Here is an 18,237-nt window from a genome sequence, read left to right as displayed (position 1 = left end):
CCTCCTTTCAGTCTTGGATGCCATTATTCAACTAACAGCACACTACATCCATTTCCCAAGCACCCACCAGCAGCAGATGGACATTAAACAGGGCTTCTATGCCATTGCTGGCTTTCCACATGTGCTTGGGGCAATGGACTGCACGCATGTTCAACTTGTACCACCTGCAGCAACTAAACACCTATACCGAAACCGAAAGCATACACACTCCATCAACGTCCAAGCCATTGTGGACCATCGGGGACTATACATCAATGTACTTGCCAAATATCCTGGGAGTGTGCATGATGCATACATATTCCGAAACAGCATTATCAATGACCATTTCCAAAATGGACAATATGGCAATGGGCTCCTTGTAGGTAAGCAGAAATAATTGTACATACAAGTATACTATGCAATAATAGTTTGCATTCTGCCACATCACATGTCTGCATGTCAACATGATGTAAGAAGTCAATGTGAAAATGCAGACCCACATATATCCTAAAACCACATAACATACAGTACAAAGCTGCATACACACATAGCAGCATAACCTAAACTCCCAAGTGAGTCTACATAGAAATGCATGCAAATATCCCACATTCAATTTCGTACATCAATGAGTCACACTGACCACATATGCTCACATAGGGGCTGATTTACAAGCGCTTGCGCCTCTTTTACGCCGCCTTTGTGTCTCTTTTGTGATGCAGCATCAGTGCAAAATATGCGCCATGCTGTGGGGTATTTACAACGTGACGCATGTGGGAGATGCGTCAGGTTCTAAAGCCCTGTGCCACAAGGAGGTGTTCCTGCGCAGGGGTGGGGGGTGTTCCTGCGCAGGGATGCCTCCTAAAAGTGTCTGAGTGAATTCCACAGGATTTCATGTAGTCACTTTACAGCCCATGTTGTCAAATCCTGCGCCTGCTTGAAGCAGGTGTAAGGATTGACGCAGCATTCTAAAAATAGTGCCCCCCCAGAGCATTTCTTGTGCTGCGTTGAGCTTGCAATGAAACTCCAGCAATGCGCCACCTTCACGGCACAGATACGTCAGACATCTGTGCAGTTTTTGCCTCATGGTGTGCCGCATTGTAAATGAAACACATTCATGGTGGTGGAAGTGTGGTGCAGAATAACTGGTGCATCCCTGCTGGTATGCAGGGATGCGCAAGTTAATGTAAATATGCCCCATGGCATCTAACACAAATTAACTATTGAAAGGTGCAGTGCGTTGTAATAAATGCATGTATTATTTCTTTTTGTAACACATTTTTCTTTGGGTTGCAGGATATATTACTGCACTTTATGGGCCAGATTTACAATTACTGGCGCATCCCTGCAAATTAACAGGGATGCGCCAGTAATTGTGCGCCGCAGCTCTGCCACCCATAATGCGCTGCATTTACAATGCGGCGCACCATGGGGCCAAAACGGCACAGATGCGTCACGCACCTGTGCCGTAAAAGCGGCGCATTGCTGGAGTTGCGTTGCAAGCATGACGCAGCTCCAGCAATGCCCCGGGGGCTTATTCTTTCAATGCTGCCTCAAGCCTTACGCCTGCTTCAAGCAGGCGCAGGGTTTTGACGCAGCATGGGCCTAAAAGTGACTGAGTGAAATCTTGTAGAATTTACTCAGCCACTTTTTGGAGGCGTTCCTGCGCAGGAACGCCCCCCCCTGCGCAGGAACGCCTCCTTATGGCGCAGGGATTTACAATGTGATGCATCTCCCAGATGAGTCACGTTGTTAATACCCCGCACCATGGAGCAGGATTTGCGCCGCAGCTGCGTCACAAAAGTGACGCAACGGTGGCGTAAATGAGGCGCAAGGGGCTTGCAAATCTGCCCCCAAATGTTTCTGGAATTAGATTATATCCATACACGTACATTCAACAGCAGATCCCATCAAAGGTGTACATATTATTGCAGTTCAGACGACCACTATGTAATACATTTATTTTGTCAAACACAGTTTAATTAGCATTTTCAACTAGGTAATACAATACAGCATGTTGGGACATGTTCTGAGATAATCAATCAATCACATAATTTGTATAGCGCACTGCTCACCCGGTGGGGTCTCAAAGCGCTGGGGGGGAGGGATCCGTCACAGCTCGAAAAGCCAGGTCTTGAGTTGCTTCCTGAAGGAGAGATGGTCCTGGGTCAGCCGTAGGTGGATGGGGAGGGAGTTCCATGTCTTGGCCGCCAGGTGGGAGAAGGATCTTCCTCCGACGGTGGCTCTGCGAATGCGTGGTACGGCGGCAAGGGGGAGGCTGGTCGATCGTAGCTGGCAGGTGGGCGTGTAGAAAGTCAGGCGGTTGTTGAGGTACTTGGGGCCCAGGTCGTGGAGAGCCTTGTGTGCGTGGGTGAGGAGTCTGAACGTGATCCTCTTGCTGACGGGGAGCCAAGTGCAGGTCTCTCCGGTGTGGTTGTGTTGGGGGATGTCCAGGACGAGTCGTGCGGATGCGTTCTGTATGCGCTGGAGTCTAATTTGTAGTTTTGCTGTGGTTCCCGCGTAGAGGGTGTTCCCGTAGTCCAGTCGGCTAGTGACAAGTGCCTGGGTGACCGTCTTCCTGGTTTCGGTGGGGATCCATCGTAAGATCTTGCGGAGCATGCGCAGGGTGTTGAAGCACAATGATGAGACGGCGTTGACTTGTCTGGTCATCGAGAGGGAGGAGTCCAGGATGAAGCCCAGGTTACGTGCGTGGTCCGTTGGCTTGGGAGTGGTGCCCAGGGCAGGGAGCCACCAGGAGTCGTCCCAGGCGGAGGGCGATGATCCCAGGATGAGGACTTCTGTCTTGTCTGAGTTCAGTTTCAGGCAGCTGTTCTTCATCCACTCGGCGACGTCTTTCATCCCTTTGTGTAGGCTGGCTCTGGCGGTGGCGGGGTCGTTGGTGAGGGAGAGGATCAGCTGGGTGTCGTCGGCGTAGGAGATGATGTTATCGTTGTGTTGCCGTGCGATGGCTGCGAGAGGGCTCATGTAGACGTTGAAGAGGGTTGGGCTGAGTAATGATCCTTGTGGTACGCCGCAGATGACTTCGGTGGCCTCGGATCTGAACGGGGTGGGGCGGACTCTCTGGGTTCTTCCGGCGAGGAACGAGATGATCCACTCCAGTGCCTTCTCTTGGATTCCGTTGTTGCTGAGGCGCTGTACTAGGGTGCGGTGGCAGACAGTGTCGAACGCTGCAGAGAGGTCCAGGAGGATGAGGGCCACTGTTTCCCTGTTGTCGAGCAGGGATCTGATGTCATCGGTGCCTGCGATCAGGGCGGTCTCTGTGCTGTGGTTGGCTCGGAAACCAGACTGCGAGGGGTCGAGGGATCCGTTCGTCTCGAGGAAGGCGGCGAGCTGTCTGTTGACGGTCTTCTCAATGACTTTGGCAGGAAAAGGGAGGAGCGAGATGGGACGGAAGTTCTTGAGGTCAGTGGGGTCCGCTGTCGGTTTCTTCAGGAGGGCGCTGAGCTCGGCATGCTTCCAGCTCTCCGGGAAGGTGGCGGTGTTGAAGGAGATGTTGATGATGTCCCGGAGTTGGGGTGCGATGATGGAGTCGGCCTTGTTGAAAACGTGGTGGGGGCAGGGGTCGGTTGGGGATCCGGAGTGGATGATGTTCATCGTGCGGGTGGTATCTTCGGTGCTGACCGGGGTCCAGGTGCAGAGGGTGGTGGTGGGGGGCGCTGGTTTGGTAGTTGGGTGCGTGGTAGGTGCGCCGAAGCTGTTGTTGGCGATCTTGCGGTGGAAGAAGGAGGCGAGTGAGTCGCAGAGGTCTTGCGAGGGGGTGATGTCGTTGTTTCCGGCGCTGGGGTTGGAGAACTCTTTGACGATGCTGAAGAGTTCCTTGCTGTTGTGGGTGTTGTTGTCCAGTCGTTCTTTGAGTGTTGTCCTTTTGGTGGTGCGGATCAGCTGGTGGTGTTTGCGGGTGGCGTTCTTAAGGGCAGTCATGTTTTCTGTGGTTTGGTCGAGGCACCAGGCTTTCTCGAGGGTGCGGCAGTTCTTCTTGGAATTTTTGAGTTCGTCGGTGAACCAAGATGGCTTTCTTGCTGCCGGGTCTGCTGGGAGGGTTCTTCAGTGGTGCGAGGTCATCTGCGCAGTTGGTGAGCCACTGTGTGAAGATGCGGGCTGCTTCGTTGGGGTCCGTTGTGCTGGTGGAAAGGTTCTGGCTGAGGGACGTGGTGAGCTGGTCGGCGGTGATCTTGCTCCAGCTCCTTCGGGTAGCCTGTTGCGGGTGGTGGTGGGTCGTGGTTCTTCTGAAGCTGAAGTGGACGCAGCTGTGATCAGTCCAGTGAAGTCCGGTGGAGTGGCTGAAGGAGATGTGCTTGCTGTAGGAGAAGATAGGGTCAAGCGTGTGGCCGACGTAGTGGGTGGGGGTGTTCACCAGTTGCTTGAGTCCGAGGTTGGCTAGGTTGTCCAGGAGGGTGGTGGTGTTGCTGTAGTTGTTGTTCTCCAGGTGGAAATTGAGGTCCCCTAGGAGGATGTAGTCAGCGGAGGGGAGGGCGTGCGGGCTGATGAAGTCTGTGATGTCTTCGCTGAATTGTGTGCGTGGTCCCGGGGGTCTGTAGATGAGAGTGCCTCTGAGGGTGGTCTTGGGGTCGGTGGCGGTGAAGGTGTCGTCGGAGTTGGTCGTGATGCGGATGGTGTTCCTGTGGACGATGGTGATGCCTGTCTGTTTGACGCGATCCCTCCGGGTGATCTTGTAGCCTTCCGGGATGGCTATGGCGATGTCGGGGGCTGAGGAGGCGTTCATCCAGGTTTCCGCGAGGAAGGCGACGTCTGGTGATGTTGTGTCGAGCAGGTTCCAGAGTTCGACGGCGTGTCTGTGGACGGAGCGGGTGTTGAGCAGGATGCACTTGAGGTGGTTGTTGCTGGTGTCTGGCTTGGCGGGTGCGGTGCAGGTCCGGAGGCAGGTGAACTTGCAGGCTTGGCAGGTGAAGGGTCCGTGGGTGCATTTCGGGGTGGCTCGGTAGCAGGCGGGTTCCGGTCGGGTTTGAGTGCGTTGAGGGTGGCGGCGTCGTAAGTTCGTCGTGTGTGCTGGCATCTTTGGGGGCCAGGGGTCCTGGTGCTGGGCGCGGTCCAGGCGCGGACGGGCATAGACGGGCTTGCCTTCAGTGCACCTTCGGCGCGCCAGCGGCGCGGCCGCGCAGCGGTCGCCATAGGAGGGGAGGAGGGGTCAGCTGGGAGGCGGGAGGGTATGAGCCAATGGGAGCAGGGGGGCGGGGCCGCACGGGAGGCAGCGGCGGGAAAGACTGGAGCGAGATGAGAGAAGCAGTCACTTAGTCAACACCAAAGTCACTCGTTCATACAGGGTACAAAAAGAAAGGGGGGCGGGCAGGCACACTCACAAAGTCAAAATGGGGTTAGAGAATGAGAAGGGGGGGCGGGCAGGCACACATGGGGCACAGAGCCCGGTCGGCGAGCGCACAATCGGGAGACGCGCTGAACTGGCGGGACACAGCAATCAGGCAGGCGTGATACAGCAATCAGGCAGGCGGAGCTGCGGCGGTGGAGAAGCGACCTATCCAAGGGTCAAGGGTCACTGTCTCTGCCGCGCAGCGGCCGCCATAAGAGGGGAGGAGGGGTCAGCTGGGAGGCGGGAGGGTATGAGCCAATGGGAGCCCGGGGGCAGGGCCGCACGGGAGGCAGCGGCTGGAAAAACTGGAGCGAGAAGAGAGAAGCAGTCACTTAGTCAACACCAAAGTCACTCGTTCATACAGGGTAGAAAAAGAAAGGGGGGCGGGCAGGCACACTCACGCAGTCAAAATGGGGTTAGAGAACGAGAGGGGGGCGGGCAGGCACACACGGGGCACAGAGCCCGGTCGGCGAGCGCACAATCGGGAGACACGCTGAACTGGCAGGACACAGCAATCAGGCAGGCGGAGCTGCGGCGGTGGAGAAGTGACCTACTACAGATAGAGACCTCAATCATATATATATATATATATCCATCATAACATGTCAACAATTGTATTGAAACATATATGGTCCTCGACCATCTAGGGGCCAAATACTATTCAAAAGTAATCAATATACTGCAGTCTGCTAATAGTAACCCACATCTGTGCCATCCATGCATACCCTCCTTTAATATACCACCCACAACTATACCTCCCTATAAACTATGAACAATGAACTCGGCTGCTACATTCCTATTTATGAGTCAAGGAGTCACTGAAATAATAGTGCATAGTGTGTCACTAGGCTTGGGGGGGCAGAGGAGGAAGGACCAGTGAGGCGGCAAGACAGTCAGGGGTGAGAAGTAGGGAGGTGAAGGCCCAGGTGAGCTTTGGTAAGGGAAACACCCCAACACCTCTTTGGTCAAAAAATGTAATTCCCCATCTAGCTTGAGTTGCTGTCCATAACATAGCCCTATGCCGATACGGCCAACTCAACCGGTAGATATAGGGCTGCATCTACATCTTCTTCTGCCAGTGCCTTAAATTGTTCCTACACCTGAGCCTAATACAACGCTATTGGTTTCTTCTGCAAACCCCTATATTCTTCTCGGGCCAGTGCGGCCTCCTCTGTCACCGCCCATCTAATGACCTACTCCCTCCAGACGCCCTCTTGTGGCGCCCTGCATGAATTCAGTCACTGTGTTATCATTTTGTTTGCAAGCATCACAGCCAGCAAAGTGGCGCAGCAGTTTTGCTTTCTTTGGGAGGGGGAGAAGACCCAATAAACACACTTCCATGGCATCCCAAACATTGCGCTCAGTCAATGTGGAGAATACACCGACAACTTCAGAACAAAACCCCCCCAGGACAGGTGCATGACCCATAACATATGTGTAAAATCTGAAGGATGCTGTGGACATCTTGGGCAGCAGCAAGGGGTACATTCTTTGTATAGCCTTGTAAGATAGGTCCTATGTAGTATCAGTAGTTGAATGGACTTTAGCTGGAAATTACGCGACACCCGACAGGGATGCTCCAGGGTGGCATCCCACTCCCTGTCCTCCAGTTCCTGTGTCAGTGCCAACTCACACTTAAGACAGAGTGTCAGCAGTGGTACCTGCTGGTGTTCACTCAAAACATGGTATAGCCAGCGCACCAGGTGGTGACCATGGGCCATGATGTGCACGGACAGCAACAACTGAAATGTAGGGGGTTCCGTCTGCGTTGCCAACCAATATTGCCGGACATATTGTACAAACGATGCATGTGTGATAAAAAAGAGTCTCTGGTACTGCTCTAGTACGGGCACATTCGCCATGAGACATCAGTGCACCATTGTGGAAAAAAACTTCAACTGTGGTTGTGCCCGCTTGTGTCCAGTCCCCGACCTGGCCAGCTGACAACACACCGCACCGGGTAGGGAAACAACAAAGAGGGACATTTGGAGCATAGGTGTGTACAATTTTAGACGATATATGTGCCTGCTTCCAGTAGTGGATTGCGGTGGACAACAGTAAGGGAGGGTTACGCAGTTTGTCAGCTCCAGGACATAGCAGCGCATGCAGCTTTCTGCAAGGTAAATGCGCCGGGGTGTAACCAATTTCAAATGGACCTGGTAGTAGCTGTGCCCTCGTTGTCATTAAAGTAAGTATTAACAGTGTTGGCCAATTTAGCCCAAAACACCTGATCCACTAGAGTTGCCGGCTGCAGACGCCATGTAGGGATAGGCGTTGGGACCCGCACCCACTTCAGCGACAGTTATATTGGATAATGGGTGGAGACAGTTTTCCCCAGGAACGTACTGTGGTGTATGGCAGGGGATAGATGTGTGGTACAATGGAAATGATCTAACCGGGTATGCAGGTTGTGTGGGTGGGAGTAGAAAGAATATTCCTGCATATGTCTGTGTTGGGATCTCCAGATGTGTACAAAGTTCCATCCCCGTGCCCACCTCGTCAATTCAGCGGCCTGATGTATAGCATTGGTGTTCTTAAAAAGAAGGGTGTGAGTGGTCCAAGTAGATGGACAACTCCTCTGCACCCGACATTGCCATAGCCATCCCAGACGGCTACAAGATCACCCGCAGAGACCGCACCAACGAAGTAGGAGGAGGAATTGCCATCATCCACAAGAACAGCATCAGGGTCTCAAGTAGCACCGACGACGTGCTCAGCACTGCTGAACACATGCATTTCCAGATCCACACAGAACTCAATCCACCTTCAGAGGCACCCTCGTCTACCGACCCCCTGGACCCTGGCCCCAGTTCAGCAACTCCATTGGCAACTTCATCAGCACGCACTCCCTGACCTCCACCGACTACATCCTCCTCGGAGACCTGAACTTTCACCTTCAGAACAACAACAGCAACTCCAACACCCTGCTCGACAACCTCGCAAACCTCGGAATGAGGCAACTCATGACAATCCCCACCCACTCTGCCGGCCACACGCTCAACCCCATCTTCTCCTCAAGCCCACACGTCTCCGTCAGACACACCACTGTACTCCTCTGGACCAACCACTGCTGCATCCACTTCACATTCCAGAAATCCACCACACACCACCGCACACAACAGATCCCCTGCTGCTGGAGCAAAATCACCAAAGACCAACTACATGCAAACCTCGCTCACAGCCCACCCACCGAACCCTACAACACCGACGTCGCTAACCACAACCACAGACGCTGGATCGAGGACTGCGCCAACACCCTCGCCCCCCCGGAAGAAATCCCCCACAGAGACACCAGCAAGAAAGCCAGCTGGTTCACCCCAGAACTCCTAGATCACAAACAAGCCTGCCGGAAAGTAGAGAAGAAATGGCACAGTGAACAAACTCCGTACAGCCGCGCAGCCCACAAATACGCCATCCGCAAACATCATCACCTCATCAGGGCTGACAAGAAGACCTCCTTCAAAGACCGCCTCGACAACAACGTACATGACAGCAAGGAGCTCTTCAACATCGTGAAGGAATTCTCCAACCCCAGCTCCAACACCAAAGACATCCTGCCGTCGCAAGCCCGTTGTTACTCCCTCGCCACCTTCTTCCACCGTAAGGCAGCAGACAGCCCCAACAGACAGCAACACAACAGACCCTCCGCACACCATCGATCACGTCCCCTTGCTAGCCTGTACCAGCTTGAGCGTCAATGACACCATCAAGACCAGGAGCCCAATCCACTCCTGCTCTCCGCCGGACACATTCCCCCACCACGTCTTCATAAAAGCAAGCAGCTCCATTGCACGCCACCTTTGCTATGTCATCAATCTCTCCCTTGAGACCACGACTTTCCCAGAGAGCTGGAAACATGCTAAGATCAACGCCGGACTCCAAAAATTCAAGGCAGACCCAAGAGACCACAAAATATTCCGACCCATCTCTCTGCTCCCCTTCCCGGCCAAGGTCATAGGGGAAATCGTTAACAGACAGCTAACCCGATACCTCGAAGAGAACAGAATCCTGGAACCTTCCCAGTCAGGGTTCCACAGCAACCACAGCACCGAGACCACCCTCATTGCCGCCACCAACAACATCAGGACCTTGCTAGGCAAGGACAAGACCGCAGCACTCATCCTCCTAGACGTCTCTGTCGCCTTCGACTCTGTTTGCCACCGCACACTATGTGCATGCCTCCATGCTGCAGGAATCCATGACAAGGCTCTGGATTGGACCACCTCCTTCCTCCCCGGCAGAACCCAGAGCATCTGCCTTGTGTGTCCCCAAGTCTGCTGCCTGCGAGTGCAGAGTCGGGAAGCAGCAAGGAGGGAGGAGTCACGCCCCCAATCTCGTCAGCACACAGGCTCCTGGGTGTCCCCACCAGGACAAGGAGCGGAGGACCAAGCCTGGGCCTTGCGCATTAGGGTCTGCCACTTGTGAGGTTACCAGCTAACGCACCACGGCAGGACACTCCGGTGCAGCAGAAAGCACCAGGCCGCTTCAAAGCCCTGAGCGTAGACGGCCCCTAACACCGCCTCGTGGGAGAAATCAAGCCCTCCTGCTCAACCACACTCTGGCAAAAGTCACCCGGACAGCCACGCCACACTCGGGTACGAGTTCCCGTTGCTCCAACCTTATTAATGCCAGGGGGACAGGATGTATCGGCGGATTGCAGCAGGCCCAGCCCGGAGCACAGCGCCTATGCAAACTCCATCTTAGGCTGCAGGTCACGCCCCCCATGTAATACATAATACCATAGCCAGTGACACCATGATGAGTACATTCCAACCTGCATTACTCAGTCTTTCTGCATACTCCAGTTTTCTTCAATTCCGGGACCAACACCCTCCCCCAGTACCCCACACACAATACCGCCCCCTCCCTAACCCACAACCATAAACAAAAAATGACCCGCTGTATTCCAGTCTGCTCCGTTGGGAGACTTTTCTTAGGGTCAATACGGGGAACACTCTGTTAGTATGACCTAGGTCAAGGTGACCCCAATGTGACATTGCAGCTCTTGTTTCCAAGGCAAACACTGTTACCAAGGACTAATGGGCCACAGCCACTCCCCAGGCACCAAGTCCCTCTGCATGCCATTCCACCCACTGCAACTCTCTCTTGTTAACTGTGCCTCTTATGGGGAGAACTCAAGGTGCACAGGGAAATGTAAAAGCCACAAAAGTCACAGCAGCAACCACCCACGCACAGCAACAACAAAGCAACAAAGCAACCACCCACAGCAACACCAAAGTAAGCATCATCAAAGGAAAGTGCTGTGTGTAAATGATCCAAATTAACAAGGACTTAAAAATCCACCCAGGGGGTCTCTCTCCGCCGCTACTAATATGGTGCTGTTCACTGCACTGACAGTGTGTCTCAAAAAGTCAACCTCAAACACAATATGCAATTGACACCAATGTAATTCACCATTACAAACTTCACAAACTTGATGTACAACACATGCTATGTATACTGATTTAACACTAAAGTAAGACATTTATATTTATTCCAGCTGATCAAGGATATGGTCTACAGACGTGGGTGATGACTCCATTTGGAAACCCACAGACGGAACCTCAAAAGGCATACAAACATGCCCATTGCAAGACACGTAACATTGTTGAGAGAAGCTTTGGAATGCTGAAATCCCGGTTCCGTTGCCTTGATTTATCCGGTGGAAGGCTACTGTATTCTCCCGAAACTGTGTGCAAAATGATATTGGCATGTGCAATACTACACAACATATGTGTAAAAACAAATGTGCCCTGGGATGAAGAGGACCAACACCCTGAACAAATGGATGTTGGTGATGGAGGTGAAGCAGGAGGACAAAACATCTGCCACACTGCAGCAGGGATAAGACGCCACACACACATTTTGACACAATTTTTGTTTCATGATTTATCATACTTAAGTATGTAAGAATGTTAAATAAATATAAAACTGAACATAAAAGTAGGACCATCATCTTTAAGTCCAAGAACTTTACAGGCCATATGATAGGCAAATATGTGTGTGGAAGTCCATTTTTCTCATCTCCTGGAGGGGTGCAAGGGTGTATTCATCAAGGACCGGTATGGTTTATATACACAATAAACTAAATGCTGCACGGGGAACATCCGTAGTCACACGTGAATGACCGGGTGCATGGAAGGTTCATTATCTATTGTTCACCACATTTCGCAACACTCTTCACAAAACTGCTTATATAGACAGAATGGCTCTCCGGGGAGGTTGATGTCTTCAATGAGTTCATTGAAGGTCTGTAGTTGGCCTTTGAAATGTAGTGGGCCCGCGTATGTCACTGTGTCCTCAGGCAGAGTAGCCGCTCCATGTAGTGCTGACTTCCCTTGGGGAACACCACCAGTGCCAGTGCCAGGAGAGGGGAGTAGGGGGGTGACGGCTTGTTCTGAGGTAATAATTTCCCCTGGCAGTAGCAGTTGTTTGATCGCACCTCTTCCCAATAGTTCCTGAGTGTAGGGCAGTCCCATACCCTGTGTTGGAAGCCTGCCCCCACCAAAAAGCAGCGCGGGCAGTGTTGTTGTGTCTGGGGGAACATCATGTCCAATCTTTGTGGGGTTAGGTATGCCCGGTGTAAGATCATGGTTTGTACGAATTGGAATCTAACGTTTCGAGGGATCTTCCTAGGGTGTTCCAGCACTATCGCACACTCCCTCTCTGAGCATTCCCTCCCTATTTCTGCCTCCCAGTGTATCTTCAATGCGTGTAGGGGGATACTTGTATGTGTGCTAATGCCAGTGACCAACCATTTAACCAAATGTCTCCCTCTGCCCATATAGTGTACCATCTTGATCAGTTAATTTAATTTTCAGGGGGAGATGTTCTTTGAGGAGCCCAAGTCTTCTTAACAAACCCAAACAGCGCCGTATGCGTGAGGAACATGAACGCTGGGGCACCCGTACACTGCATAAATGCGTTGTGGTCCATTAGTGTCTCCTCCCCAAACAGGTCAGCCACGTACTCACACCAACCTCCAACCAGGGTGTCAGAATTCGTTTCGTCAGCCTGCCACCAGCTAGTGGAATCCCCAGTAACGGAATATTCCCTGCGTATCTACCACCCGAATGTGTGTATTTTACTGCCACAACCCAGCAGCGCAGCGCCGTTTGCAACAGTGGGGGGAGGTTCACTGGGGTCCTAACACCTGGCAGTAAGAGGGCGTGCAGTCTACCGCTATCCAAATCAGCCATCTTATAATCAATTTCGGGCAAGTTGCGCCCTGCCATCCAATATGACAGCCATTGCAATTGACAAGCATAATAATAGGCACGGAAATCAGGCACCCCCAATCCACCTGCCGCAGTACCAACTTGTCGTTTTTTAGACTTAATACGCCGCCTGCACGTACCCCAAATGAGATCAATTAACAGTGTGTTCAATAATTAAAAAGTGTGTTGCCGTACTAACAACGGTAGGTTCGTGAAGTAATACACCAATCGAGGCAGCACAACCATTTTCGCTACAGAAGCCCTGCCCGGAACAGAAATGGGTAACGTCGTCCAGAATGCGACACTAGCTTTCAGTGCCCTGATTGCCTTATTTAGGTTTACTGCCAACATATCTGCGGGTGTCCTACAAACTTGAATGGCTAGGTAACGAAAAGTCGTAGGTGTAACCTGAATTGTGGCGTCACCAACATCCAGTTCCACAATATCAACCCCATCTGTAAAGAAAAAGGCATGTGTTTTGGAAGTGTTTAAAGCTAACCCTCAAACACATTCAAAACTATGGAACACTTCAAACAATGGAGCTAATGGGGCACAAAGGTCGGAGACATACAAAAGAATGTCACCGCCATATGCCGAGAATAAATGGGTAGTATTACCCAAGCGTATTCCCTGTTCTGTGAAATCACGTCTCAGCTGTATGGCCAGGGTCTCTAGCGCTAATATAAAACAAGCATTGAAAATGCAATAGGTCTCGCAATAGAAGAGTTTGACGTTTTTCGTTTTGCAAATGGATGAGTGGCGTTGCGTGGATGAGTGGCGTTGCGTGGATGAGTGGCGTTGCGTGGATGAGTGGCGTTGCGTGGATGAGTGGCGTTGCGTGGATGAGTGGGGTTGCGTGGATGAGTGGGGTTGCGTGGATGAGTGGGGTTGCGTGGATGCGTTGCGTGTGTGAGTGGCGTTGCGTGTGTGAGTGGCGTTGCGTGTGTGAGTGGCGTTGCGTGTGTGAGTGGTGTTGCGTGTGTGAGTGGTGTTGCGCGGGGGGATGGATGGATGGATGGAGTGGGGGATGGATGGATGGAGTGGGGGGATGGATGGATGGAGTGGGATGGATGGATGGAGTGGGATGGATGGATGGAGTGGGGGGATGGATGGATGGAGTGGGGGATGGATGGATGGATGGATGGATGGATGGATGGAGTGGGGGATGGATGGATGGAGTGGGGGATGGATGCATGGATGGATGCATGGATGGATGGAGTGGGATGGATGGAGTGGGATGGATGGATGGATGAAGTGGGATGGATGGAGTGGGGAATGGATGGATGGATGGAGTGGGGGGATGTATGGATGGAGTGGGGGATGGATGGAGTGGGGGATTGATGGATGGAGTGGGATGGATGGATGGATGGATGGAGTGGGATGGAGTGGGATGGATGGATGGATGGAGTGGGATGGATGGATGGATGGATGGATGGAGTGGGATGGATGGATGGATGGAGTGGGATGGATGGATGGATGGATGGATGGAGTGGGATGGAGTGGGGGGATGGATGGAGTGGGGGGATGGATGGATGGAGTGGGGGGGATGATGGAGTGGGGGGAGGGATGGATGGAGTGGAAACCGGGCGGCAAGGGCTGTGATTTATAATGTGTTATGTTTAGGAGTAAACGGGCTTATGACATAGCAGGTATGTCCATCTTTAATGAATATGTAGGGCACAAATGACGTGATAAACAGAAGAGGCGCAGATTGGTGGTTGAAGAGCCCAGAGAGTAGTAAAAACAATAACAAAAGATGCAGCAAAGGCTTCAAAGTTAAGAAAAGATGCAGGCACTGCTTTGGTATTGTGAGGAGGAGGACATGTAACCGGAAATACAATGTTTATAATGTAAAAGTTTAAATCAACAGGAAACATGAGAAATTACCTGGCTGCAGTGGAAATTAAAGAGAAACATGCAGACAAAGGTTTTATGCCGGAGGACACAAATGAACCAGGACGGGAAAGCAAATATTTATGATGTAAAACTATATTAACAGCAAACCTGCGAAACCATGTGGGGAAGGAGGATATTTAATAAACAGAGAGGTAGGTGAAAACATAAAAGAAACAGGCAGGCAAATCTTTCTGATTCTATAGAGGTTAAAACGCACGGGGAAGCTTTAATTTGTAATTTAAAACGTTAATGTAGCAGGAGTTTAGAAGTGTAGATAGTTTAAAAGATTAAATAAACAGGAGTAAGCAGGCAATGAAACATAACAAGTGAGACGGAAAGCCAGAGGCCAGCATCAAACGGACAATACAGAGGGTCTGTTGCTTGTGTGCTCAGCCGTGACCTGCGCCAAGGAGCTGAGAGCGTTGGGAGAAGGGGGTGTAGTGCACGCGCTGGGAAGAGCAGCAGCAGGGAGGGGGTGGCAAATGGTTCTTTGCTTTGGGCGCTCTGTAGTGGGGAAGGGGGATGGGGCACGTATAGGAGGTGGCAGGAAAAACAGGGACAGGGTAGAAGAAACAGTAAGGGGATGGGATAAGTTAAACAAGTGAAAAATGAGTGAGCCCCTTCATGGTTGTGTGTGACAGACACCTCCTTTATGCTGCAGTAATATCGGGGAATTCAGAAGTAACAAGGAGTGGGGGAAAGGAGCGGTGGGAGCGAGAGGAGACGAGATGCCAGCAGAGCCGAGGATGGGAACCCAGAGGCGGCCCTAAGGCTGGCAGCAGAGAGGGGAAGTCGGAGAGGCTGTGTGCGGGGAGAGAGGAACAGATGGCTGTGAAGCAGGGGGTGTGAAGGATGGGGGTGGGTGGGGAGCGTAGGGACGGCTCAGATGCCTGAGGCAGAGCGCACGCTTTAATTTGTAATTTAAAACGTTAATGTAGCAGGAGTTTAGAAGTGTAGATAGTTTAAAGGATTAAATAAACAGGAGTAAGCAGGCAATGAAACATAACAAGTGAGACGGAAAGCCAGAGGCCAGCATCAAACGGACAATACAGAGGGTCTGTTGCTTGTGTGCTCAGCCGTGACCTGCGCCAAGGAGCTGAGAGCGTTGGGAGAAGGGGGTGTAGTGCACGCGCTGGGAAGAGCAGCAGCAGGGAGGGGGTGGCAAATGGTTCTTTGCTTTGGGCGCTCTGTAGTGGGGAAGGGGGATGGGGCACGTATAGGAGGTGGCAGGAAAAACAGGGACAGGGTAGAAGAAACAGTAAGGGGATGGGATAAGTTAAACAAGAGGCTGGGAAACAAAGAACGTGTAGCTGGAGGGGGCGGGATGGATTACAGAGAAGGAAGACGGGTGGGAGAAATGTTCGAAAAACAAGTAAACGAGTATAACAAGAGCACTTACAGGGGGCGGAGCAGGGAGAGCGGCCTTTGAAGTGCACTTTACACGGCCGGCCAGCAGTGAAACTGAAAGCATGGCCGGCCGCCGTGAAAGCCTTTGATGACGCAGCAGGGGGAACAGACGGCGAGAGGGTGTGAAAGCAGCAGGGGCAGGCAGGCGGCTGGGGGCATGTGCACGCGCTTTTAAGCGCATGCGCATTAAGCTTCAATTTCACGGGCACTGCAAGGAATCGCTACGATTCCTTGCAAGTTGGTTAAAGACTGTTTAAGCCCCAATAGTCTCGCAAGCTCGATGCGCATGCGCATCGACAGGCGAGACCTAAAGAAGAGGAGATAATGGGCATCCCTGCCGTGTGCCCTTGTGTATAGTGTATTCTGCCGATATATGACCTCCCGTCCTAGTGCGTTCCGTAGGGGCATCATACAATATTCGCATCCATTTAACGTAATCCTCCGGGATACCAAACTTCCCCAGAGTCCAAAACATGTAGTCCACTGTGTAGAGTCAAAAGCCTGCCGTAAGTGCAGGGAAAGACACCCGGCATATGGACGGCTCTTCGGAGCTTCTGTTAATAAATAATGCAATTTCCTGATGTTGAGAGACGTGCTCAGGGCAGGTAAAAAAACAGTTTGGTCAATGTGAATTAATTTGGATAAATGTGGAACTAGTCTGTTTGCAAGTACCTTACTCCAGATTTTATATTCCGTGGACAACAACGATAGCGGGCGATAATTCGCCATGTCAGTGTGATCCCTGCCCGGTTTTGGGAGCGCAATAACCAGTGCCTGTGCCGCCGTGGCGGGTAGCGAGCACCTCTCCCACACCTCCTTATATAAAGCCACCAACTGGGGTACCAGAGTCTCCGCATACATATCATAGAATCCTACGGGCAAGCCGTCAAAGCCAGGCGTTTTGTTGCGAGGCAGTCCCTTCATGGCCATTTTGATCTCTTGTGTGGTGATATGACCTGTTAGTCCCTTACGGAGAGGTTCTGGAATCACAGGATATGTTAAGTCCGATAAGAAGGCGTCTATACGTGTCTCCATATTACCGATAGGCGATCTATATAAGTTAGCATAATAGTCACGGAATGCAGTGTTTATGTCCCCTTGTGCAGTAAGCCTAACGCCCGAAGCTGTTGCGGGGTATTACCACAAACGGGGGAGCGTCTCGTAAGATCCAAGCCAATAAGGCCCCTGCTCTATCCGCCTCGCTATGCATACGTTGTGTAAATGCTGCATGGTCTATTACTCGCAGTGATTCCAGCAGTTCCGCGTGTCGTATCCGTGCTTCTTGCAGTGGATCTTTTTTCCCCGGCGTCCGTAAGTACTTCTTTCTCCAGGGTGCCCATGTTACCTTATACTTCGACAAGCGAGTAATGGAGTTCCTGACGTGCCCCTACCCTTGTACCTATGGCCCTACCACTCACCACCACCTTAAGCGCGTCCCACTCAATCAGTGCATTAGATGCGGTATGTCTGTTTTCCACAAAATAATTAACAATAGTGTCAGAAAGGGTGGTACGGAAATCTTGATCTTCTAGCAGTTGCGGCCATAAGCGCCAAGTGGGGACAGGTGTAGGTATTCTATCCCATGTAATAGTGGTTTGTAGTGGGTTATGATCGGAGAGCGTCTTTGGTTGATAAGTGGAATCTATCACTTGCATAGCTATTCTACCCGTACAGAGGAATCTGTCTATTCTCGTGTGGAGGTCATGTACTCTAGAGTAATATGAGTATTCTCTGTTGAGGGGGTGTCTCATGCGCCACACATCCCGTAGGTCCCAGCTCAACATCCAGTGTGAGAATGCATCTGCCTGTTTCTAAACCATAGTGCCCTTCAGAGGAGGGTGTGTCTATCCAGTAATACGTCTAAGACTATGTTACAGTCCCCCCCCCAAGAGCCAGGGGTATTCCTCCCAAACAGCTAGGGCCCCAGTCAGCGTAGGCCAGTATTGGTCTTGTTCGTAATTAGTGCCTAGTACCACCAGTTGGCCATCCAAAAGCCCTTTAATGAACGCGTACCTACAATGTTTATCAATACGCTGGTCTTGGGCTATAAAGGGTACGCCGTGTCGAATCCAAATCGTGGCACCCCGAGCATAATTGGAATACCCAGTGGAAAACACTTGACCCCTCCACTTTTTAACCCAGATAACTTGTTGTTGCCATTGGCGGCTGCACCCCCCGAAGGCGGCGGCACCGTTGGAGCCCCCCTTCAGAACACAGTGTCGGCTGACACGAGACGAGATAGCTCAAAGAGATATTTAACCGGCCGGAACGCTGACCCTGAAGTCCGTCGTCGCCTACGTGGACCCTCACGAGAGATCCATACCCCCACAATGGGCCGTCGAATAATGGGAACCTCTCACGGTGCAGACCAACAGAAGATGCCACCTCCACCGC

At 51.9% G+C, this 18,237-nt stretch overlaps 1 protein-coding gene across 1 annotated transcript in view; it reads left to right on the top strand.

Annotated features, from left to right (window-relative positions):
* The window catches only part of LOC144802321 (HORMA domain-containing protein 1-like), a 1,664,778-nt gene that overhangs the window by 1,500,494 nt on the left and 146,047 nt on the right, over positions 1-18,237 (top strand). The gene's annotated exons all lie outside the window — the stretch shown is intronic.

Source organism: Lissotriton helveticus, chromosome 1_2 (assembly GCF_964261635.1).
Source record: "Lissotriton helveticus chromosome 1_2, aLisHel1.1, whole genome shotgun sequence".
In the NCBI taxonomy this organism is placed as follows: domain Eukaryota; kingdom Metazoa; phylum Chordata; class Amphibia; order Caudata; family Salamandridae; genus Lissotriton; species Lissotriton helveticus.
Note: the sequence above shows the minus strand (reverse complement) of the source record. Positions and strands in the feature narration are given on the sequence as shown.